Consider the following 24503-nt stretch of genomic DNA (forward strand, 5'->3'; position numbering starts at 1 on the left):
TCAGGGGCAATCAGTTCCCATGACTCCCCCCTCCTGGCGTAATCAGAACGTCATTTAAAGGAAGGTGATTTACTACAGCTCAATTTTGGACTTAACGATAAAGCGATAACTTCAAGCCCCGAAAAACAGGATATCAAGGACAAGGCTGTGAGTAGCCCAGCTCATGACGCACAGGCAATGCATGATAATTAAAAACCACAAATGACCAAAAACACCCACCCTGAAATGACTCAGAATTTTACATCTTCCTCTGTTGATCGGCCACTGTCCCCCTTCTTTGTAGCCCCAGAGGAAGTGTATGTGAGTGGGGTCCACATGCGCTTTGCCCCTTTTCTGCCCGAGAACCTTCCTTTTAGTCTCCACGGAGCGTCTCAGGACTAGAGGTAGGAGAGTGCTTGTGATATTCTAGCATTGCTGGGCTTTGTTGTCATTTTTCATTGAAGGATAGTTGATGTACCATGTTGTGTTAATTTCTGCTGTACAGCAAGGGGATTCAGTTATCCATATATATCTGTTCTTTTTCATATTCTTTTTCCATCATGGTTTATCCAGGATATGGACTGTAGTTCCTTGTGCTTTACAGTAGGACCTTGTTGTCTATCCATCCGGTACATAATGGTCAGCATTTCTGAGCTTTAGAAGGTGGCACTGGCTTGCTGGAGGATAGCTGAGCCCGTCCTGAGCTGCAGAGCTGCAGAGCTGAACCTGTACATCCAGAATGCACGCACTTCATCCCGTGCAGAGACAATAGAAGATGACTGTAGATAGTAATAGGCCAGCTGCACAGTGGATCCTGAGGTTCCAGGCCCCGTCCAGGTAAAGAGATGACTCTCCCACGAACGCCATATTGCTCTGGTCCCAGTTGCCTGATTTGCATTGAGATGCCAGTTCCTCTAGTTAATGCCCTAAGGACCAAGCCTTGGTCTTTCCAGTCCATCTTGGAGAATGAGTCACTGCTTGCCACTCTTTGACTGACTGCATCATGCCCTAGTCCTAGGGTAGAATTTTGCACCAACCCTGTCTCCACTGGGCTCTCCTCTGCAGAGTCCAAAGTGAGGAGATGTGCCCAGTTTTACCTTGAGGGTTACTTTGGTGGTCACCATGATGAGAAGGATGTCAGACATCACCTAGGTTCCACCTTGAACAGTTTCATTACTGCGCCTCTGTGAGTCTTAATAAAACAAAGCCCCTGCTTCTCCCGACCTCAGAGCACAGTGGTTTACATAGTACTATCAAGTGCAATCTTCTCACTTCCATTCTCTAAAGTTAGCTCAAAAGGAGCCTTTATTTATGTTCTAGCCAGTGTGTCCTGGTCCATTATCTTGTGAATAACCTGGCCTGGAACGCAGCAGAAGAGAGAGCCAATGCTCCAGGCTGGTTATGTACTTTTCCAAGGTTGCACGGCTAGCTTGGGACCTGACTCCAAGGCCTCTTTCCACTTACTACGATAAATCCTTCTGGGGGATTTTTTTTTTTAACATCTTTATTGGAGTATAATTGCCTTACAATGGTGTGTTAGTTTCTGCTGTATAACAAAGTGAATCAGCTATATGTGTACATATATCCCCGTATCTCCTCCCTCTTGCGTCTCCCTCCCACCCTCCCTATCCCACCCCTCTAGGTGGTCACAAAGCATCGAGCTGATCTCCCTGTGCTGTGTGGCTGCTTCCTACTAGCTATCTGTTTGACATTTGGTAGTGTATATATGTCCATGCCACTCTCTCACTTCGTCCCAGCTTACCCTTCCCCCTCCCCATGGCCTCAAGTCCATTCTCTACGAGGTCTGCGTCTTTATTCCTGTCCTGCCCCTAGGTTCTTCAGAACCTTTTTTTTTTTTTTTTTTTGATTCCATATATATGTGTTAGCATACGGGATTTGTTTTTCTCTTTCTGACTTACTTCACTCTGTATGACAGACTCTAGGTCCATCCCCCTCACTACAAATAACTCATTTTCGTTCCTTTTTACGGCTGAGTAATGTTCCATGGTATATATGTGCCACATCTTCTTTATCCATCCATCCGTTGATGGACACTTAGGTTGCTTCCATGTCCTGGCTATTGTAAATAGAGCTGCAGTGAACATTGTGGTACATGACTCTTTGAATTATGGTTTTTCTCAGGGTATCTGCCCAGTAGTTGGAATGCTGGGTCGTATGGTAGTTCTATTTTTAGTTTTTTAAGGAACTTCTATACTGTTCTCCATAGTGGCTGTATCAGTTTACACTCCCACCAACAGTGCAAGAGGGTTCCCTTATCTCCACACCCTCTTCAGCGTTTATTGTTTGTAGATTTTTTGATGATGGCCATTCTGATGGTGTGAGGTGATACCTCATTGTAGTTTTGATTTGCATTTCTCTAATGATTAGTGTTGTTGAACATTCTTACCTGTGTTTGTTGGCCACCTGTATATCTTCTTTGGAGAAATGTCTATTTAGGTCTTCTGCCCATTTTTGGATTGGGTTGTTTGTTTTTTTGATATTGAGCTGCATGAGCTGCTTGTAGAATTTGGAGATTAATCCTTTGTCAGTTGCTTCATTTGCAAATATTTTCTCCCATTTGAGGGTTGTCTTTTGGTCTTGTTTATGGTTTCCTTTGCTGTGCAAAAGCTTTTACGTTTCATTAGGTCCCATTTGTTTATTTTTGTTTTTATTTCCCTTACTCTAGGAGGTGGGTCACAAAGGATCTTGCTGTGATTTATGTCATAGAGTGTTCTGCCTATGTTTTCCTCTAAGAGTTTGATAGTGTCTGGCCTTTATTTATGTCTTTAATCCATTTTGAGTTTATTTTTGTGTATGGTGTTAGGGAGTGTTTTAATTTCATTCTTTTACATGTAGCTGTCCTGTTTTCCCAGCACCACTTACTGAAGAGGCTGTCTTTTCTCGATTGCATATTCTTGCCTCCTTTATCAAAAATAAGGTGACCATATGTGTGTGGGTTTATCTCTGGGCTTTCTACCCTGTTCCATTGAGCTATATTTCTGTTTTTTTTGTGCCAGTACCATACTCTCTTGATTACTGTAGCTTTGTAGTATAGTCTGAAGTCAGGGAGTCTGATTCCTCCAGCTCCGTTTTTCTTTCTCAAGATTGTTTTGGCTATTCGGGGTTTTTTGTGTTTCCATAGAAATTGTGAAATTTTTTGTTCTAGTTCTGTGAAAAATACCAGTGGTAGTTTTGATAGGGGTTGCATTGAATCTGTAGATTGCTTTGGGTAGTAGAGTCATTTTCACAGTGTTGATTCTTCCAGTCCAAGAACATGGTATATCTCTCCATCTGTTTGTATCATGTTTAATGTCTTTCATCAGTGTCTTATAGTTTTCTGTGTACAGGTCTTTTCCCTCCTTAGGTAGGTTTATTCCTAGGTATTTTATTCTTTTTGTTGCAGTGGTAAATGGGAGTGTTTCCTTAACTTCTGTTTCAGATTTTTCATCATTATTGTATAGGAATGCAAGAGAGTTCTGTGCATTAATTTTGTATCCTGCTACTTCACCAGATTCATTGACTAGCTTTAGTAGTTTTCTAGTAGCATCTTTAGGATTCTATATGTATAGTATGTCGTCTGCAAACAGTGGCAGTTTTACTTCTTTTCCGATTTGGATTTCTTTTTCTTCTCTGATTGCTGTGGCTAAAACTTCCAAAACCATGTTGAATAATAGTGATGAGAGTGGGCAACCTTGTCTTGTTCCTGATCTTAGTGGAAATGGTTTCAGTTTTTCACCATTGAAAATGATATTGGCTGTGGGTTTGTCATATATGACCTTTATTATGTAGTTAGTTCCCTCTATGCCTGCTTTCTGGAAAATTTTTTTATCATAAATGGGTGTTGAATTTTGTCAAAAGCTTTTTCTGCATCTATTGAGATAATCATACGGTTTTTATCCTTCAGCTTGTTAATATGGTGTATCACATTGATTGATTTGCGTATATTAAAGAATCCTGGCATTCCTGGGATAAACCCCACTTGATCATGGTGTATGATCCTTTTAATTTGCTGTTGGATTCTGTTTGCTAGTATTCTGTTGAGGATTTTTACATCTATGTTCATCAGTGATATTGGCCTGTAGTTTTCTTTTTCTGTGACATCTTTGTCTGGTTTTGGTTTCAGGATGATGGTGGCCTCATAGAGTGAGTTTGGGAGTGTTCCTCCCTCTGCTGTATTTTGGAAGAGTCTGAGAAGGATAGGTGTTAGCTCTTCTCTAAATGTTTGATAGAATTCGTCTGTGAAGCCATCTGGTCCTGGGCTTTTGTTTGTTGGAAGATTTTTAATCACAGTTTTAATTTCAGTGCTTGTGATTGGTCTGTTTATATTTTCTGTTTCTTCCTGATTCAATTTCGGAAGGTTGTGCTGTTCTACGAATTTGTCTATTTCTTCCAGGTTGTCCATTTTATTGGCACATAATTGCTTGTAGTAATCTCTTATGATCCTTTGTATTTCTGCAGTGTCAGTTGTTACTTCTCCTTTTTCATTTGTAATTCTATTGATTTGAGTCTTCTCCCTTTTTTTCTTGATGAGTCTGGCTAAGGGTTTATCAATTTTGTGTATCTTCTCAAAGAACCAGCTTTTACTTTTATTGATCCTTGCTATTGTTTCCTTCATTTCTTTTTTATTTATTTCTGATCTGATCTTTATGATTTCTTTCCTTCTGGTAGCTTTTGGGTTTTTTTATTCTTCTTTCTCTAATTGCTTTAGGTGTAAGGTTAGGTTGTTTATCTCACTGCTGTGGCTTCTCCCGTTGCGGAGCACAGGCTCCGGACGCGCAGGCTCAGTGGTCACGGCTCACAGGCCCAGCCACTCCGCGGCATGTGGGATCTTCCCAGACCGGGGCACGAACCCGTGTCCCCTCATCGGCAGGCGGACTCTCAACCATTGCGCCACCAGGGAAGCCCTAGATGTCACCTTTTGATGATGTCAGAGTCATGCTTATTCAGGTTAAAATAGTTTTTCAGGTTTCACCATACTATCGTCCTGGGTTTCCATGAAGAATGGGAAATAGGTCAGCAGCCGCTACACTATGTATTAATTATGTGAGTGCCTGCCAAGAGCCAGAGGCACACAATTAAAACGAAGTAAGGGGCTTCCCTGGTGGTGCAGTGGTTGAGAGTCCGCCTGCCGATGCAGGGGACAGGGGTTCGTGCCCCAGGCCGGGAAGATCCCACATGCCGTGGAGCGGCTGGGCCCGTGAGCCATGGCCGCTGAGCCCGCGCGTCCGGAGCCTGTGCTCCGCAACGGGAGAGGCCACAACAGTGAGAGGCCCGCATACAGCAAAAACAACAAAAAAAAAAAACGAAGTAAGGTTTTATTTATAGACATGGAAAACAAAGGTGGAGATATAGTCTTGCCTTTTTTTTTTTAACTAAACAAAACGAAATAATGATGGATGGGAGGGGACAGGCGAAAAGAGAAACGCTGACGGTTATCTTTCCCGGGGTACACGTGTCCCCCAGACGTGTGGGCTGAGGCATCCGGGCTCACTTCCTCTGTGCTGCTTTCCGCCCACCAGGCTCAGGGCTGCCCGGCCGACTTCCCCACCCTTGGTGTTGGCCGGGAATGCCTTCCTCGGGGCTCTGTGTGCCACGTGCCGGGGGAGCGAGACACGTGATAGTCAAGGATGCAGGGCTGCTGTGCTGCGGGCCGTGCACAGGGCATCCAGAAGGCAGCACCGGCTGCTCATGGCCTCACCCACACCCCGGTGCCTCCCAGTGGGGGAGCAGTTGTCCCCACGTGTGACGCCCACCTCCCCACTGCTTTCCAGCACCCTCAGCTTCTCCGCCCACACGTGTGCACCTGCCACACCTGCCTGCTGTGCACAGTGGCATGGACACTCCTGTGCACACACGAGATGCTCTGAGTACATGTCCGTTTTTTTTCCCCCTCCCACTTCAGGGTCCCAGCAGGAAAAGGAAGATCACGGTGCAGTATTCAGAAATGATAGGCGTGTCCGTTTGATGACTGCCAAGGTGTGACTGATCATTTCAGGAAGCCCAGCTCCCCTCTGATTTATAGATGAGGCACTAGGGGCCTGAGGGAGGACCACGTGAAGAAACACAGGTGTTAAGTAACTTTTTTATGAGCGCTTCACCAGTTATCCGGTGATGACTTTACAGCCTGTGATATAAGTCCATATAACTTACCCGGGCTGTCCAGTGAGTATTCAAAGCCCAGAGCTCTTGGCTGGGGTGCTGTCCAGTGCAGTCAGTGGAAAAGCTGTGTGAGGTCCCTGCGGTCAAGGCACCTTCTCTGTGTGCCGGAGAATAGCTCTGTCTGAAAGCCTCATGAGTTGATGAGTTGGATTTTTGTTTGTTTGTTTTTTGTTTTTGCTTCTGGCAATAGTTACTTTGTCTACAGGTCCCTGTTTTGTTCCTTTTCTGGAATAGTTAAATAATACATGGGGTAAGAGTTAATTACATAAGTCGAAGGGCTAAGTGTTAGTTAGCTATGGGCAGATGGAGGTTTGAATTATCTGGCGTGGGACTAATGAAAGTTAGTATGTGTTTTACTTGGAGTGTTACCTTTTAAGAAAAAAAAATCTGTAAAACCACCTGCAAGAATTGATATGTATTCATTTGTTTGTTTGCTCTGGAACAAGGAGGTCTTGTGGGAGAGGAAAGCAGTTGCCTAGTAGTCTTTATTTGATTCTTTCTGGATGAAATTCATACTTTGAAAACACCTGCGGGTAAAAACAAGAAACCTAAGAGGAAGTGAGTAAAGAGGTGCACTTTGTGCTGTAGCTTGACTCAAAAGAGAAATTGGGTCCGTTAACCCTAGCTATCGAAGTATTAGAACCACTGCTTCTGAGTTGGATACAAGGAATATGAATAAGAAGTATTTGCCGTCAAATGTATTCCATGAAAGAGGAGTGTCATTCTCAGCTTAGTACTTGCTGCTTTTCCGAAACATAATTTTGAGGAGTTAATAGCAGTTCCACTTTTTTTTTTTTACCTTTTTTCCATGTCACATCTTTCTTTTCTTTCTTTTTTTTTCATACTTAGGAATTTGGTTTTTTTTTTTTTTTTTTTTTTTTGGCTGCGTTGAGTCTTCGTTGCTGCGTGCGGACTTCCTCTAGTTGCGGCGAGCGGGGGCTACTTTTCCTTGCGGTGCGTGGGCTTCTCATTGCGGTGGCTTCTCTTGTTGCGGAACACCGGCTCTAGACACGCGGGCTTAAGTAGTTGTGGCACATGGGCTCAGAAGTTGTGGCTCATGGGCTCAGTAGTTGTGGCTCACGGGCTCTAGAGCGCAGGCGCAGTAGTTGTGGAGCATGGGCTTAGTTGCTCCGCGGATGTGGGATCTTCCCGGACCAGGTCTTGAACCCATGTTCCCTGCATTGACAGGTGGATTCTTAACCACTTTGCCACCCGGGAAGTCCCACAGATCTTTATTTTCTGTTCTAAATATACGAGTTCAAAGTCTGGCATGAGCCACTTGAATCTGTGTCCTGAAAAATGACAACCAGATTTCCTACCTACTTGAGAGGCGTGTATGTCGATCACTGAGTGTGTCCTCAGGACCATGGCTTCCACCACTCCTTGTGGCTACACTGGCTATGTTTTCGGATGTTCTGTTTATTATTCCAGTGTTTGGCCACGTAGACAGGGTTTGGCTTCTGTATAAAGGAGCTGGGTTAAACAGGGAATGAGTCTGTGGTTCAGAAATCAGCCTGTCCATTCTGCAAATGTACGTCAATTACAGAGAAACCAGCCTCTGGGACAGTGTGTCCTTTGCAGCGCATGCCATACATAATCTACCTGTTATGAACCAGCCAAATATATTATTTTTTTCCCCCAGAGATAGATGCTAAGAAATGCATGTAACCCCCCGTTCAGCCTCACCCTCCACGTTTCCCTTGTTAATGAATGATCGGAATGAATTAAGATGTCTAGTTCTTGCTTACTTTACTTCTTATCCAGGTATCCGCAGGTTTCCTGTCCACATCCGTTTTGCCCTTTGTGCTCACCCTTGCAGATTGAGTCAGAGGGCTGCTAGAAAGCATTGCCACCCAAGATGATGTTACTAAAAATGGTGAAACTATTTTACTGGAAGATTACTCCGCGGTTTGGTTATTTGCCGTAGGGCACTCTGTGTGTTCAGTAAACCCATGGCAATACCTGACAGATTATTCCTATGAATTGGTGTCTCCAGGGTCATTCATATTTCCCAACTGAGATATTGCCCCATATTCATTTATAATGAGATTTTAATATAACAGCTGATGCCATCAGGATTCAGAACTGTAAAAGCTTTCACTGCGTGGGAAAAAAAAAAAGATATAAAGTCTCCCTCTATTTGTATTTAAAAGCGAAACAGTAAATGTCAGGCATCCCTTAAAAGGCTGGATGAAACAGGCATTAAAGGTTTATGGGTAAAAATCCTAAGCCGTGTTCTGCAGACCAGTCGCCACCTCTGTTGTTTTCTTTGCTTCTTGTCTTCTGATTAAAATCCCCACTTTGTTTGGATATTAACCTTGTAAAACTCTATCAGTCAGTCAGTGAACTCTTACCTAGGACCCCTGGGATCCAGGTAAAAAAAGGTGTAGCAGGGCTTCCCTGGTGGCGCAGTGGTTGGGAGCCCGCCTGCCGATGCAGGGGACACGGGTCCGTGCCCCGGTCCGGGAAGATCCCACGTGCCGCGGAGCGGCTGGGCCCATGAGCCATGGCCGCTGAGCCTGCGCGTCCGGAGCCTTTGCTCCGCAACGGGAGAGGCCACAGCAGCGAGAGGCCTGCGTACCGCAAAACAAAAAACAAACAAAAAAAAAGGTGTAGCAATGATGAAACACAATGGCAGTCTCACCTCCAAGGCTGTCCAAGATGGAAAACAAAACTCGGGAAATGCTGCAAGTGCCAGTGTCAGGGATCATTAAATGCCTATCAGGAGCATCGAGTGCTGGGCTCAGCTGGGCTCAGCTAGGGCAGCCGGCTTGACTGTCAACTATGGTAGGAAGCCTGCAGGTGAGACTGAATGGGTCCCAGGTCCAGTGTTCCTCTTTAGTGGTTCCAGGATGGGGGAGTTGTCTTGTCTACAGATAGATGGAGAGTTGGGGTGGGGAGGTCTCCTTTACGGTTAATCTGTCTACCCCAGGGTTTCTCAGCTGCAGAACTGGAAGACGCTTTGCTGTAGGGACTGACCTATGCGTGGAGGATATTTAGGACCCACCTGCTAGATGGCAGTATCAACCCCCCTCCCAAATGTGACAACCAGACTTGTCTCCAGGTGTCGCCCCATGTCCCTTCAGCTCCAGATGACAACCACTGACCTACAGTAAGCATTTAAAACGCACGAGGCACTATTCACAATAGCCAAGACATGGAAGCAACCCAAGTGCCCATCAACAGACGGTTGGATAAAGAAGATGTGGTACATATATACAATGGAATATTACTCAGCCATAAAAAAGAATAAAATATTGCCATTTGCAGCCACATGGATGGACCTAGAGTGTCTTATGCTTAGCGAAATAAGTCAGACAGAGAAAGACAAATACTCTATGATATCACATGTATGTGGAATCTCAAAAATAATACAAATGAATGCACATGCAAAACAGAAACAGACACAGAAAACAAACTTATGGTTACTAAAGGGGAGAGGGACATTGGAGGGACAAACTGGGGGTATAGGATTAACAGATACAGACTACTCTATATAAAATAGGTAAGCAGCAAGGATTTACTGTATAGCACGGGGAATTACAGCCATTCTCTTGTAATAACCTGTAATGGAATATAATCTGCAGAAACCCGGAATCACGATGCTCTGCACCTGAAATTAACACAACATTGTAAATCAACTATACTTCATAAAACAATAGAATAAAATGCATCAGTCAGAGCTTTGCGGTGGAGCAGGGTTCCTCAGCCTGGGCACCACAGTGCTGACTTTGGGGGCCGCATCATTCTTTTTTTTTTTTTTAAAACCTCTGCAATTATTAGTTTATTAGTATCATCCAGGACTCAGATCTTCTGTATTCCTCCTAAAATTACATAAAACAAATGCAAATGGAAAGAATCCAAGTCAAAATTATATAACAAAACAGCACTCCATCACAAAAGCGTGTAAAATTACAAGAACGCTATTTTAGAACACTGGCACTTTAAGAGAACGATAATCTCAAGAACGACAACATTGCCAAATTGTTCCCTAAACTGTTAAGCAGATAAACATATGACCCTGATGAATGAGCTTGAGTGTTGTAGAGAAAAATCGAATTCAAATAAATCAGGTAATTCACACTGAAATACAAAGCTTGTCTTCTTCCCTCATGTCTATTTCGTTTATAAAGGGGCAAACCATAATATAGGAAAATATACCTGATTTAAAATGTGGTATACGACTTTAAAAGTTGGCCCAATTAATTAAAAATACCTTTAATGGAGGATCTCAAGTTTCCTAAACAATCCATATTTAGATAAATAGGAGAAGACATTTACAGCCAGCACTTTTTCTCCAGAGCCTTTGTTGGGACTAATATCAACAACAACAACAAAAAAAAACGTAATATGGCAGTCTTGTATTTTAAGCTCACGCTTTTGGGGATACATTCTCAGTCTTAAACGTGGGAACTGCAAATATAACTGCCATTACATGGTAATGGGAGTTAAAGGATGTAGAGTCCTCATGTAAAGATTAGAACATACTTTTCTATTAGTCCTTCAAGGACAGACTTTCAAAATGTTTGATTCTAATAATCTCGTGCTGTGAGTAGATTGGTTACTCTTCACTTTGTAAATGAACCTGGGCTATGTGACATCTGATATCCACCGATCAAGATTTGAGTTTCAGTTATGGATGAAAACTGTCTCAATTAAGCTTTTATCACCCTCATCATGAGTATGCAGGGTGCGTACACGAAAGCTTTTTATCAGCTAACTCTACGAAAGATAAACACTGTAATAATTCGTGTGATCCAAAATGGGCAATAGCAGAAGACTAGCTTCCCCTTAGGAAGAAGCTTTTCAGACCTATGAAAAGGACAACAACACTAATAAAAAAAATTGTGTTTACTTAGAAGCATTCAGAATGTCAACAAAACAGCTGCAACTTTTCTTTTTTCTGCCATTACAGAGTGGTATTCAGTTAATAGAACAACAATTATTTCGTATAAGCTGCATCAGAGACAGCTGAAGATGAAAAAACTACCATCCCCATATGTAAGTAATTTGTGCTGTGCACCTACAAGAACCTGCTTTAAATTTCCCTGCCAATTTACAACCCCCATACCGTACCAGGCAAGGTTAGTGGCTATTGAAAATACCACCAGGACAGGGCTATCTAAAGACACATTCGGTAGTGTGTTAACTATACAAAAAAAGACACTGTACAGTTTAAAAAAAAATCTTACATTTCAGTTTTTTTTCTTTAAAAGGAGTGAGTTGTGTACAGGGGGGTTAAATGCTTTATAGACAAGAAAAAAAAAAAACTGTGCTGGAACCAACTTATTCATCATCATCATCATCTTCCTCCTCTTCCTTCTTTTTCTTGCTTTTTGCAGCCTTGACGACTCCCTCTTTTTGCTGCATCAGGCTTCCCTTTAGCTCCGTTTGCAGCAATATCCTTTCCGTACTTTTCCTTCAGCTTAGCAGCCGTCTCCTAAGGCTGCTTGTCATCTGCAGCAGTGTTTTTCCACATCTCTCCCAGTTTCTTTGCAACATCGCCCATGGATAGGCCAGGATGCTCTCCTTTGATTTTTGGACGATACTCAGAACAAAACAAGAAAAAGGCCGAAGGAGGCCTCTTGGGTGCATTGGGATCCTTGAACTTCTTTTTTGTTTCCCCTTTAGGAGGGATATAAGTTTTCATTTCTCTTTCATAACGGGCCTTGTCCGCTTTTGCCATGTCTTCAAACTTTCCTTTCTCTTTAGCAGACGTGGTCTTCCACCTCTCTGAGCGCTTCTTAGAAAACTCTGAGAAGTTGACGGAAGCATCTGGGTGCTTCCTCTTGTGCTCCTGCCGGCAAGTTTGCACAAACAATGCATATGATGACATTTCGCCTCTCGGCTTCTTAGGATCTCCTTTGCCCATGCTTGATTATTTTTCCTCCGCGAGGCAGAGTCGCCCAGTGCCCGTCCGGCTCTCACTTGCCCCGGCACTGTCTCTATGGAGCTCAATGTACTGCAATTCCGCATCACTCTTTGATGTGGGAGCGTCCTGTGCACCGCAGGGGCTTGAGAACACCTGCGCCCTGGTCCAAACATTGCTGAAGGCTTCCTGGGGAGGCAGAGCATCCTCTGCTTAGCACCTGTGAACTGGAGACAGGAAGGAGCCCCTGGAGGCCTGACGGAAGTGGGAAGAGGGCCCCTGCGTCCTGTCTGCAGCTCTTCCCTCAGGTTTCCAGGCAGCTTTCACTCTTGCTGGAGGACGCCCCAGCTTGTACGAGCTGAGTCACTGAGCCAGGGTTTCCTGGGTCCCTACGTGCCGCCTCTGCCACAGATGAGGAGACTGTGGGCTTATGTGAGATCACGGGATTGGCCAAGACACTGTTCAGCGTAGGACGGCTTTGCCAGGGCTGACTTCTTCAATTGCTTTTCTACAGAGCCCTGCCTTCTGATCCACAGCCCTTTGTCTGTAACCAGAAAGAAAAGAAAGAGATTGGAAGCCCAGTGTCTGGCAGCAACACTTATTCTGAACCAAGGAATGTAAAACTGATGTACCGTTGAATAGTCTTTCTTTAGCCGACAGAATGCAAATATTCATCGTGTTTATCGCTGCGGAACCATTAATATGTGTGGTTGCAGGTTGCTTTCTAAAACTTTGCTCAAGGTATATGGATTACATGATATATTTGAAGATATAGTATGTGTATGTGTGTGTATATATATATATATATATATATGAAGGTAATGGTACATTTATACATATATAGATATCTATATATATGAAGGTAATGGTGAACATATACACGTATAGATGTATTATACCTATATATATGAAGGTAATGGTGAACATATACATGTATAGATGTTTTATACATATATATATGAAGGTAATGGTGAATATATACATATATATTCCAGTTTTATTGAACGACAAATTTATAGATATTCCAGTCTTACTCAGATATCGTTGACCTTAACATCGTATACCTTTCAGATGTACAGCACAGTGATTTGGTATTCCATGTGTATTGTCAAATGATGAGCACCATAATTTTAGTGACCATCCATCACCTCACATGGTTACAATTTTTGGTTGGTTCAATTGCCGAATGGTGTGTGGGACAGAACGAATGCTTTCAGTGTAGAAAACGACTGTGTCTGTTACGAGTGCCAAAAGCCGTCCTAAGGCAGCTCAGCGTTGGAGGGGGTCTTTGAATCCTTTTAATAAATTAGTTTTGATTTTTTTTTAAAGCCATTACTTTGTAAAATCCAAAGAATTCTGAGCTCTGAAACACAGCTAGCCACACTTGTTTGTGTTTTTTTGAGACCGAGGACTTGGGGTTGTAATTGCCAGCAGGGCAGGGTTCATTTTTAGTTCTTGGTGTCTTTGAACATCAGATGGTGTTTGCACTATGTGGGTGTGTTTTTTTTTTTCCCCATTTACTGTATCATCATATGCTCTCTTATACCCTCAGAAGCAGCTTGCAGTGCTTAAAACCTCATGACCTTTCTGCACTGTCCAAGCTTTGCAATAGTGTGAAAACGCTCTGAAACCTAAGTGCGGCCTGAAGAGTTGGGCAGAAGGACTGTGCCTTTTGGACCCTGTGCTCAGAGCTTCTGTGCCCCGTGTGCTCGGGGGGCAGCTTCTCCCCAGCCTGTGCACCCGAAAGGCAAAGAACCCCTAACTCAGATGGACCGTGTGGGTTATGAGGGCCCAGCCTGGTGTTCTGTGGCCCTGGACGTACTAAACTGAAAGGCATGTATTGACTTTGAAAAGGCCAGCTATGTGATTCCGTTAAAAAAAAAAAAAAAAAAAAAATGGCCAAGTCCATTTTTGGTTAATTAAGAAGAAGGGAAAATTGTCGTTTGGTGAGCAAGCATGTATGCCTCTGGGTCAGGATTTCCCAGCCTGGGCACAGCTGATCTGTGGGCCTGGGGAATTCTTTGTCGTGGGATGGGTCTCGTGCGTCGTGGGATGTTTAGGCCCATCTTTGGACACCATCCCGGAGATGCCAATAGCACCTGCCCTGTTGTGAGAACCAGAATGACTCCAGACACCACTAACACCTCTGGGGGGTGGGGTTGGGGGTGGGCGTTGGGGACAAGCTGCAGAGTCCCCCTCGTTGACAACTGCCGGGCTAGAAAAAGCATTTAAGAATTAGTAAGACAGAGCTTGGACTGAGAGCACGATGCACCACCTTGGCACGAATGATACCTGGGGCCGGATCGTTCTTTTGTTGGCAGTGCATTGTGGGATATTCATGTGCATCCCTGGATTCTACACACGGGATGCCAGTGGGTAGAAGGTCACAGCTTGTGAGCACAGCTGTGTTGCTTGTGGAGCAACGCCCACAAGCTGTGACAACCAAAAATGTGTCCAGACAGTGCCACCTGTCCCCCAGAAGACAAAGTAACTGGGGCTTGACAGTCGTTGGTCTAGGCGGATCTTATATTACAGGTGGGAAAAAAATAAATCTGTGTTCTATAGGTAGCGTTGGGGCCAAGAGTTTTCCTGCCCCACCATCTTGTCACCCATCCCCTGGGACATCCAAAGGGGTGTCGAAAGCCATTTGCCTTCCTGGGCATGCCAGGTCATGTCACATAATTGACATCTCCTGAGGCAGACTCATCACAGTCGGCAGCACGCAGTCGAGTCCAGGAACTTCTAATTGCAAATGAGTCCAGGTGAGGAGTTCATTAATCAAGGAGGTGATAGTCATAACTGTCTAGAGCTAGAGGGTGCATCCTCAGGTTTTTTTGGTTGGAAGTGACAGAAACTCAATGCCGCCTCACTCACACCCAGAAAGGGATTTTTTCAGTTGCACAGATGGGAGGGAGGCTCACAGCGTCAGAGGAAGAGCCCCAGGAACCAGGACCGTTGGCCTTAAGGAGCTGAAAATTCTTTGTAAGTCCTACTGATGTGACTTGTCACTGCCGTCTGTGGCTGCTGGTGGAGGGGACCACTGTATTTGAGAGTTGCTGGTTTTGCATCCTGGTTAAATGCAGTGGTGTTATTACCATTTTATGTACATTTGGGAGTGGATGTTTTGGTAGTTATCCGTCACTGGATACAAATTACCGCGCATTTAAGGGCTTAGAACAACATCCATTGATTATCTCCGTGTCTGTGGGTCAGGTGTCCCCGCATGGCTTACCTGGCTTGTCTGCTCATGACGGTCTTTACAAGCCTGCAAAATATTGGCCACAGTCGTATTATCACCTGAAAGCTTGGAATCCCCTTCTAAGCTCATTCAACAGGTTGGCAGAATCTAGTTCCCTGTGGTTGTAGGACTGGGACCCTCAGCTCCTAGGGGCCACCCCTCCCTAAAGGCATTTCACACCACGACTGTTTGTTCCATCCAGGCCAGGAGGATTGCAAATCCTCTGCTTGGAGTCTGTTTCCAAGGGATCACCTGATTAGGCCAGGCCCACCCACTTCAATAGCCTCGTTGAGTTGCACAAAGTCAGTTGATTAGGGACCTCAATCATATTCCTTCACTTTTGCCAAGTCTTACATCTCAGCACCCCCCCACACACACACATCCTCAAGAGGAGAGGATCACACAAAGATGTGGGTACCAGGAGGTGGGAGCCATGGAGGCTATCTTAGATTCCTGCCTACGACAGATGCCTTTTTGTGGCGGGACCTGGGAACCTAAACAGGATTTGGAAAATAGGTCTCTCTGGACAGCCCTTGCCTCCCTACACCCAGTAGACCCTAGTGACATCCTTCTTCTGTGATCCTAGCTACCAGGTCAGCTCTCCCCTCCCCCCAGCCCCGTTTGGTCCACCCAGGCCTTACAGCAGAAAGTGTTCTCTTATTGGTTGGAAGTTATCACTCCACTGCTGTCCGTGTAGTCCTTCCTTCTGTCCTTACGCAGAAGGTTCATTGGACCCGAGTCTATGGTCCCTGGGCCACGCTGGTGGGCCCAGATCGTCACCAGCGGTGACCTACAGTCCTGTTTGCGTTCACAGTGGGGGGTTGGCATTTGTCCACATCTCAGTTTGAGGCTGGAACATCACGCTAGTGAAATCAGAAGACTTGGTGGTGTTTTTTTAAAAAGTAAACTTCAGCTTGATGTGTCTTTTTTAACGCTTTTTTAAAAAAACTTGGGGAAAAATTCAACAAATGGCATGTTAACCGTTCTAAAGTGTGTAACTGAGAGGCATTTAGTGTATCCAGCCACTTTGTTCAACTGGTACCTCTCTCTAGTTCTAGAACTTGTTCATTATTCCCCCCACCAAAACCCCATACCCTTTATCAGTCCCCCCCAAACCCAACCTCCTTTCCCTTTAGCCTCTACCACTCATCTCCTTTCTGTGTCTGTGGATTCACCTCTTCTGGACGTTACCTATAAATGGGCTCACACAATATGTGGCCTTTTGTGTCTGACTTCGCTCCCTGAGCATCGTGTTTTCAAGACTTGTCCACGTTGTAGAACCCTGTTCTTTTTTTTGGCTGAATCCTGTAGCATTTTATGGCTGGACTGCATTTTGTTTATCCGTTTACCTGTTGTTGAGCGTGTGGGTTTTCACGTTTCAGCTCTTGTGAGCTGTGAGCCCCGGGCGTGCAGATGTCTTTAACAGTGTGGTTCCGCTTCTTTTGGGTGTACACACAGAAGTGGTCTGGCCAAGTCACGTGGCCAGTTTATGTTTCACTTTCTGAGCACCTGCCGTGCTGTTTTTCACCTCCAGGTTTCATCTCTCTTCATCGTTGAGGTCCTCATTTTAGACGGTTGTCTCTGCTGTGGCTGAGCGGCCCTGAGAGGTAAAATTACAGCATCTCCTGTCAGAATTTGTGTTGAGGAAGATGCAGTTTATGCGTGAGAGAGCGCCTGGCAAAGCCTCAGTTTGTACCATGAGAGTTTGTAAGACTTGTTTCTGTCTGCCCAGCAGCCTGTTGGGAAAGGTGGGACAGCCAAGGCTCAGGTGAAATACAAGGAAGGAGGGGCCCAGAAACCAGTCACCTGAAACACAGGGTCACATGGTTCCAGGGTCACGAAAGGAGGCCCGTGGGTCCCGAGAGGCCATCAAACCTGTCCTGGTGGCTGGAGATGGACTTGAAAATCCGTAGGGGCGATTCCTGGTCCTGTTGGGAGTTGCCGTCGGGCGGGGCTGCTGGTGTTCCAGATGGTGGCAGGGATCCCAGAAGTCTCTGAGTTGTTGAGTTGAATCTGCTCCCCAACTTGAAATGGGCCACGGAGCCGGGAGTAAACAGGGTCTTCTGGAACCCTCCCTCCACCTGCCTGTTCTCCATCACACGTCATCTACCTCTCACCTGCGTCCTGGCCTCCCTCTCCTCTCCACCCACAAAGTGTTATTACCCGCATCCAAGCCTGCCTTGGTCTGGGGACAGAACTGGGTGTCCTGAGGTCCAGGGGGTGGAACCAATGGCCCATCACCTTATGAAGATTCAAATTCCAGTTAGATCAGGAGCCTTTCTCTCTGTGTTGACTGCACCAATTTCCATCTCTCTTCCAACCCCATTTCCTCACCCTCAACACATACAGTTGTGTCCAGTGGACACATTATGAGATTAGGGATTTTATCAAACACAGCGGTGTGAAAGCGGCTGAGTGACTACTTACAACTTATTTTCAGCAAAAAAAAAAGTGCTCCTGGCCACTGCCCAAGTATTCATTAGGACATGAAGCCTCCTAGGGTACGATGGTGTGTGTGCAATACACGTGGCACCTAATTATATATTCCATTAGAGCCATTGGAAGAATCAATATGGTGACTCCAGATGGCCTTCTTTAAAGAATTACATGAATGCCATACATTCCCAGCTACCTTTGAGCCTAGCTGCCACTGAAGTTTTCAAATGGAATGTCTGTTCCTGTGACTTTTTCACTTCTGCATCTTTTAAGCTGAATGAACCTTGTGTATAAAGTTATCCTTTGAGTATGATTATTTTTTCTTGGCTCCAATAGGGAGCGAAATTAGAGAGGCTAGTGTCATTTTGACTTGTGATAACTGCATAGCAGGGATATTGGGGGATCCTTTCTGTGGCCCTTTTATATTTTCCTACCAATGTAACAGTTGGTTATTTACCAATCTGCTTGGAATGCTTCCCACAGTTAGTCACTTTTATTCATAGATTTTGTTTTTCAGTAAGACTTTTAGGATTTCCTTCTTCACCAAACCTGGAGTCCCCTATTGCATCCGTGCTGTCCCAGGAGAATTTTCCCTGCAGCACATAATTAACTACATTCTCAGCTTCATCATCATCTCTTGCAGGAAGCACTTCTGCTTTTCCTGCAAAGATGCTCAGTGCTGCTTCTTCCTGGGATTCTGGAAGAACAAAAATTCATGAAATGAATTTGTCTCCATGTAGTTGAAAACCAAAACGGATATGCCGTTGCTACGTTCATAAAAATATGTTTAACAAATAGGGCTCACTGTCTGTTTTCCGTATATTATACAGTAATCATTGAATTTAAGTAAATTTGATTGGAAAGAATTAGCATCCACCCTTGGCAGCCTTTCAATGATAAAAAGATGCCTTGAATTAAAAACTTGGACAATTCCATGGAAATAATCTTGAAGATACTGCTGTCTTTGGAGATCTTACTAAAAATCATGACTTTGGACGATCCATGAAGCCTAAGAGTATCGGGTGCTCATTGAAAACAGGGGCAATGAAAAGCATCGTACTTGCCCCCCAGAACCCCGTGTACCTTTGAGCCACCATGCCTGCACCACGTGCAGAGTCTAGAAGCCTCAGGCACCCAGTTGTTGGTAAACCTGGCCCTGAGCCACTGCCCTGGGCCATTCCCCACACTCCGTCCCGTTACACAGTTTACCCTGTGGGTCAAACCCTGTTTGCTTTTCTGTCTTGTTTCTACCCACACATTGTTGACCTTTCCTGAGACCTTAGCTTCTCTCAGCCGTGCTGGTTCCGCATCCTGGTGGGCTGCCTCAGACAGACGCTGGGGAAGGTCCTCCCAAGCGGACGTGTCCCTGCCAGAAACATCAGGAGACAAGTCAGTCACACACACACACACGTTCACATCTAGCAGAAAGAGAGAAAAAGCATAAAACATGTAAAAGCCCAACCACCTTATTCAATTTCCAGTGGCACACAAGGGCACTCTGTTCTGAATTTACATATATACATTTTTAATTCAGTCTGTGTTATTTTTCTTTAAGTGATGTAACGCCTGTTTACAAATGTTTTGAGGCTTATTTTACGTATTTTGAAATTCACCCACTTGCACCATTCAGTGGTTTGCATTAAATTACCAAGTTGTGCGATCATCACCGTAAATCCGTTTTAGAACGTTTTCATCACTCCAGTGAGATCCTTCATGCCCGTTGCTTTTCATCCCCACTCCTCCCCATGCCTGAAGATGTGTTTAAGAAGTCAGATTTTTCTCAATTTCATCATATTTCTTGGAACCCTGTGATGATTGCTCTCGGGGATGTTGCCAATCATCAGATCATATCATTCTGCTCCATGACCCTATAATCCTTGTCTTACAAGGTCCCAGAACTAATCGCTCAAGCATGAGGAAATAAAACTTATGTGTTCTCTGCATCTCCATGCCCCTCACTGCTTGGAATGCTTGTCTTTTGTCTGCCTTTACACTAAATCGTCTGACCTTCTTCTGCCATTTTCACCGTTTTCTCCTAACTACTTGAAATTATGGTCATTTCCAAAGGAAAGGTATATGGACCAATACTTAGGTCCTTAAGACTGATTTCCCTTATAAACAAGTCATTGTCAATGAGATGATCATTACTTGTCTATCTCAGACTGCTCTCATTTGAACAAATGTACAGTTATTTCAAAAGGCACAGCTAATTGTAGGAGTAAGGGAAATGCACTGAATATGGGCAAATTACACAGTTGTAAATAAAATCAAAACTTGAAATCTGGACATGGAAGCATGCTAGGGTATTATTTGGTAAGGATTTTCAAAAGAGAGAAGATACCAAGTGAGATAATTTGCAATTATACAGTAGACTCCCAGGCCTGGTCCAGGCAGTGAATAATGAGTTCTTACCTATAGATAATGAAACTGGCACAGAAACCTGATCTACTGGTGATCTGGGACTTTCGCTCCTGGACATCGGCTGGAAGTACTGCCCAGCTAAAAGCTTAATATCTGATAAACTCTCTTCTTTCTGGAAACTTTATCCCACAGATAAAATATTGCTCTGAAATTGACTGTGATAAACCAGGAAGAATTGTTTGGTGAAGCGAAGTGATAGAAATCCTCAGAAGGAGGTGACCTCTTTTAAAATCTATAATAGTGAATGGCCAACGCGTGCCCTGGGGTTTAGAGTCGTTCAGATAAAAATAGATAATATCTCCTCGCCAGGGACTCTGAAAAAGGAATGACTCAAGCATTAAAATGGACTCAGACATGAATGTCTGCCATTGCAATCACAAATCTGTAAAGGGTCCAGCGGAGGAGGGAGAAAGCAAGAAATCGGCCTAGCAAAATAGGGTTTCCCTCTAATGAACCCAGACTTTGAAAGGGAGTATTCGGGAGGTTGGGGAAGGGCAGAGAATCATGAAATAAATGGCTTCAGATCTCCATCATGTCAGGAAGACCAAAAACCCCAAACAAACTCCTCAAAATACTCACCTGGTGCTCTAGTTCCCAAGTCTACCTGGGCAATTTACATGCCCTTGGATGGGACAGCATGCCCACTGCATCAGACCTAATCCTTAGAAAGGTAAAAATCCATTTAAACAGCACCTGTATTTTCAAAGTTCTGAAGCCGTACCGGCGGATGTCACAGAGCCCCACCTGGAATCGGCCCTATTCACTTTATGTGTCTGACTCCACATGGTGCTGGTACGTTTCTTGGAGACCATCACGTGGAAATGCTCACCTGATCCACTGCACAATGTTGACTCATATCCTGGGCTGTGCCTTCGGGATTGCTTGCTGTTTGATCTACTCACATGAGCTGAGACCCCTTTTGCATTCCCCGGCATTTTAAATCCAACCCCCTCCTGGGATCCCCCAGGATCACAGCCTCACAGACTCTCATGGGTAGCGGGAAACTTTGCTACCTCTGAAACTCTGAAAAGTATACACAAACAAGCAAACTAACTAAGGGACTGGCCAGCCAATGGCTGTTGACAAATGGGACTCACCTCTCTCCCTTTAATCCTTAGACTTGCCTTAGATTTTAGGCTGCCTCAGTGATCCCTTCTGGCTTCCCAAAGCCACCTTCTTAATCAATCCTCTTTATCCCCTCAGGTCCACGTCACAGACTTTCATCTCTACCTCTATCTAACTGGCTTGGCGTCTCCTGGATCTTCTTTCCCAAGGTCACCTTTGACCGTCTTACTGCCAGTTCCAGGATCTTTTCCTTTCGATGATTCCCACTTCTGGTTCTTTGCATACCTTTCAGCATGCGCTTTCTGAGCTGCGTTCTCTGGTTCTTTTCCCCACCTCTGCCCCTGGAAGTTTCAGTTTACTCACGCTTATGTCTTATGCCCTTCTTTTCTTCTGTTTCCCCTCGCTGGGCAATCTCACCCACAGCCATGGCATCAAATGTCACCCTTAGTCCTGTTTCCTAATTCCCTATCCTGTGCTCTGCTTTCTCCCCTCATTCTAGTATCCGGGGAGACAATACTGGTATCGTGAGTGATGGTAGGCACCGTTCCAGATACAAAACCTATATCTCAATCCCACCTTTTCTACATACAAGCTGAGTTGGTAAGAACTTCTGTAAATGTCAGTTTCCCCTTCTGTAAAATGGGAAGGAATAATAGATGATAGATAATTTAGGTTAACACAGATGATACATATTTATAGTATCAGGATCGTAGGTAATATATAGTCACGGTATTAGGAGAATGCCTAGCACATTGGTAGCCCTTAGTAATTGACAATGGCGACAATATTTTATTGTCTTTTTCCTGTGACATGAGCTACAAATATTTTCCAAACTAGGCATGTGCAAAATTTAGCCTTTAGCTGCTCTTTTCCAAATCGCTGTACCTTCAGTCCATGTGCTGGAAGCATTCATGTCCATCCCCCCATTCCCTTATCCAGTTAGTCATCCACCTGGCTGGCTTAGTTTCTGAAGTACCTCTCTGACTCCATGGCCACCATCTGCCGATGCTCATCTTAGGAGTTTCACTGCAATGCACTATTTGGATTCATCCAATAAGGGGGGCGTTTGGGCACTATAGCCCTGTCTGTGGCGAAAGTTCACAATTGTCTTTCCATCTTCCTATCTTGCTTCTCCACTCACCCTCAAATTCTGTACTTACCTGGTTCTTTGTTCTTTTTCTTAGAAACAGTATTCATGTTTATTAAACACATTTTTAAAGTATTATTAGGTGTTTAACTTTCATGAGCTTCAAGGTTTACTTTTCTCCCCAGTTCTGCATAACTGAACTTTCAAATCTGCCAACTCCCACTGAAATGACTCCACTCTGGATTCTAAGGCGCCAATTTCTTGCAGATTTTCCTTTGCTTCTTCTAACATTTCTCCTGTTTCTTCTTGAGAGTGACTGATGAAAACACAGGGAGACCAATCTGATGAGGTATCACTAAGCGGTCATCGTCTGCAAGCCTGATGTACTCACAAGCATCTTCGAACTTTTGGAGTTGTTTCTTTCTTCACTTCTATTTCTTCCTTCAGCTCTGTGACTCTACTTATATTCTGTGCAAATTTTTTTTGTTTTTTTAATCTCCTGTTTAATCTCCCCAAAGCCACATTGATGTCTTCTGCACCTGCCCTTTTTATGGTGGCCGCCATCTTGGGTGGTTCTTTGTTCTTTAATTCGTCTCCATTCCATCCAGAATGTTCCTTGAAAGTGGATGTTGTATTGGCACTTTAGAACCATTTCCATGTTTCCTGGCAACTCCCTGACCAATCTAGTCGCAAAGGACTCACCCTTGGCCCTTTGGCCAATACCCCATTGATACCAAGATTTCACATTGTCCCTGAAGCACTTGAAAGGATTTTATATCCTGGGGTGATCTCCACGGTAAGAGCCAGGATGCCAGCGATGCCTTTTGTACCAAGGGGAAGAAGGTGAGGGTGGAAACCCAGGCAGCACGTTTTTGGAGCAGAGCATAAATGGAAGTTGAAAATCTGTCAGCAGATTCCCTTAGGGTGCATCCCTTCCCCACATACCCATGCCCCCGCAAGTCTTTGTGTCTTCCTAGGAGTCGGTGAGCCCCAGTTGGAAGACTCATAACCTGGATTATTGGATTCACGTCCTCCCTGGTCTCATTTTCTGCCAAACTTATTCGATCAAAATCTACCCATTTTGCCTCTGTGAGAGTAATTTGCTCACAATGTGTCTCCGTTTTCTTTGAAAACCTACCTAGTCTGACTTTGGAAGAAACTCTTGCTTTTGGCCTTCGGATGCTTCCAAAATCTGTTTCCATTTCACTCAGTGAGCCTCACCTTTCACGTCGCCTCTGTAAACATTCCATTGCAGGGAGGCCGGCTAGTTTTCTGTGGGCATATATCCCTTAGCTATTTCTGCGTTCAGCTCATTAATAGCCAATTGTGTTGCTTGCTAAAATGAAATTATTACAGAAGTAATAACATTTATGTGTCCCCTAACAAGTAGTGTGAACATTGACTTTTCCTGCCGCCTCATCCCACATTGATTTTACACAGCGGAAACTTTTTTCCTCAGGTCACTGTACTTGGGGACAGTTCAGGGACATCTGATAGATCAGAGAGAGATGGAGGGTTACGGTGCAGTAAACACATTCCTTCTGTCGACATAGAACACTTATACAGAATCAGAATGTTCATTATCGTGGGGCATTAGCAAAAACATAAAGTTTTGCCCTTTCCATATTTTTATACCTACGAGAGCTTCAACGCTGAGAGGCAGTAATTCTGTTCAGTGATGTAGCGCTTCTAAGCTGAGCTTAATTTGGGGAAAGAGCTGTTTTGCTGTCGGCACAAAGAAGGGAATTGCGGCTCCCAGCAGCCTCTCCTACTGTGCACGCTCCCTACGAGTGCCGAGTGCCACGGGGGCATCACGTGGTTCCGTGACCCCAGTTCATCGGTTTTCCTCCGGCTGTTGCCTCTGCCCTTATTCTCTTGAGATAAAACTTTCTGCTTTCTTGACCGACTTCTCGAGAAGGTCATAGTTAGCTTTCTCCAGTCCTTGACCTCCGGTTTTCTCTCTGTTCACTAGATCTGTCTGAATGGTGTTGTGACCTCTTTGGTTTCTAAAACCAACTGGGGGGTGAGACACCAGGAAACAGCATTGTTCACACTTGTTAAAGTCATTTCCTGGTGAACGCCGGCACCTGATTTGAGCTGCCCTCTGCTGCCACAGTTGGCCACATGTCAACGGGTAGGAATATTCCCCCTGTGGGGAAGGCTGGTGATGCCACGTGGGGAGCCAAAACGGGGTCTGGAAGGAGCCCTGGGAGTCTGCTGCAGTGTCAGCTGCCTTCCTGTGTGACCCT

General features: G+C 44.6%; 1 protein-coding gene and 2 pseudogenes across 2 annotated transcripts in view; 1 reads left to right on the plus strand and 2 right to left on the minus strand.

Annotated features, from left to right (window-relative positions):
- STS (steroid sulfatase) overlaps positions 1-24503 on the plus strand; it is a 183770-nt gene that overhangs the window by 20866 nt on the left and 138401 nt on the right. The window lies entirely within an intron of this gene.
- On the minus strand, positions 11051-12058 carry LOC113614156 (high mobility group protein B1 pseudogene; annotated as a pseudogene).
- LOC113614157 (prefoldin subunit 4 pseudogene) lies at positions 22401-22818 on the minus strand (annotated as a pseudogene).

The sequence above is a fragment of the Aethalodelphis obliquidens genome, unplaced genomic scaffold (genome assembly GCF_003676395.1).
Source record: "Aethalodelphis obliquidens isolate GAN/ISIS:26980383/991018 unplaced genomic scaffold, ASM367639v1 scaffold91, whole genome shotgun sequence".
Classification (NCBI taxonomy): Eukaryota; Metazoa; Chordata; class Mammalia; order Artiodactyla; family Delphinidae; genus Aethalodelphis; species Aethalodelphis obliquidens.